The sequence below is a fragment of the Gossypium hirsutum genome, chromosome A04 (assembly GCF_007990345.1).
Source record: "Gossypium hirsutum isolate 1008001.06 chromosome A04, Gossypium_hirsutum_v2.1, whole genome shotgun sequence".
NCBI classification, from domain to species: domain Eukaryota; kingdom Viridiplantae; phylum Streptophyta; class Magnoliopsida; order Malvales; family Malvaceae; genus Gossypium; species Gossypium hirsutum.
The window spans coordinates 40161529-40163220 of NC_053427.1; the positions used below are offsets into that span (position 1 = coordinate 40161529).

At 36.8% G+C, this 1692-nt stretch overlaps 1 non-coding gene across 1 annotated transcript; it reads left to right on the forward strand.

Annotated features, from left to right (window-relative positions):
* Nucleotides 1-383: 383 nt before the first annotated feature.
* Nucleotides 384-488, forward strand: LOC121228767 (small nucleolar RNA R71). The gene has a single exon (XR_005926342.1). It is a non-coding gene; the product is annotated as a small nucleolar RNA R71 (small nucleolar RNA).
* Nucleotides 489-1692: the final 1204 nt, after the last annotated feature.

The window sequence follows — 1692 nt, forward strand, 5'->3', positions numbered from 1 at the left end:
TGTTACCCATATAGTTGACTTGTTCCTCTTTGGTTGTGGGATTGAAGGATTGATATTCTGTATGCACACCTCCTCCACTTGAGTCACACCTCAGTACTGGATGTACCTGCGTAGAACCAAGTAAACCATCAATCTTTTTATTGAGAAGTTCTACCTAATTTGACAGCATAGTAACTGAGTCGACGTTATAAACGCCGGCTATTTTTGTTGGCTTAGTCCTCATGATTTGCCACTCATAGTTATTCAGTGACATTTCTTCAATGAATTCATAAGCCTCTTCAGGTGTTTTGTTGTTGATGGTTTCTCTAGCAGCTGTGTCAACCATTTTCCGAGTCGAGGGATTCAAACCATTGTGGAATGTTTGTACTTGCAGCCAAAGTGGTAACCCATGGTGAGGTCACCTTCTCAGCAAGTCCTTGTATCTCTCCCAAGCATCGTAAGTGTTTCTAAATCCATCTGCACAAAAGAAGAGATATCCTTACGTCATTTAGCCATTTTAGCCTGCAGAAAATATTTTAGTAAAATTTTTTTGTCATCTGTTCCCAAGTAGTAATTGACCCTTGTGGTAACGAGTTCAACCACTGTTTAGCTTTGTTTCTCAGTGAAAAGGGAAATAACTGAAGACGAATGGTATCACCAGAAATGCCATTGATTTTAAATATATCGCAAAATTCTAGAAAGTTGGCTAAGTGAGCATTGGGATCTTCATCCTGCAAACCATCAAACTGAACAAACTGTTGTATCTTTTGAATTGTGTTATGTTTTAGTTCAAAAGTATTTGCAGCTACAGCCGGTCTAACTATGCTAGATTTCGTTCCTATTAAAGAAGGTTTAGCATAATCATACATAGTGCGTGGAGCAGGATTTTGATTAGCCGCAATTGCAGGAGGTGGCTGATTGCCTTGGTTTTCAGCCATCTCTTCGGTTGGGTCTTGAGTATCGTCTTCTTACTCGTTCTCCGTGTATTGTAAGCTGCGCCTTATCTCTCTTTGATTTCTACAAACTGTACGATCAATTTCTTCGTAAAAAAGTAATGGTCCCGACGGGTTTATTCTAGTCATAAACTGTAAAAACCTGCCAAGAGAAAGAAAAAGTAAATTAATAAATAATATTAATTAAATTAAATTAAATTGCAAGAAAACTAAATGGCTAAAGTAATAAAAATTGAGCGTTCCTAATATTTTAGTTCCCCGGCAACGGTGCCAAAAACTTGATCGTGAGGTTTCGTGATAGGTTTCAAATATTTATAATTACTCGTTCTTGAACTAACTATTATCGCGATGTAGGCAAGTGTACCTATTGAACAGTAGTATAGTTTTAGCAAGACCGGATTGTCGAACCCAAAGGAACTAAAAGTACTAGTAATGACTATCTTTTTATTATCTAGCCTAAGAACAAAAGGGGTTTTATTTGTTTTAATTAACTAATTATCTAAACTAAGAACGCACAGAGAAAAGAATTGGGGAATTGCTTTTGGGAAAATCAATTGACTTGAGACAATACCTAAGGAAAAATCCACCTAGACTTTACTTGTTATTCTGGCTCCGAACCGGATGATTTATTCATTCAACTTGTTCCGTAGAGATCCCTAAGTTATGTTATTATCCCTATTTAAGACTAATAACGTCTAATCCCTAAATTGAATAACCGAGACTTTTCTCCAATTAACACTCTAGGGTTGCATTAACTTGA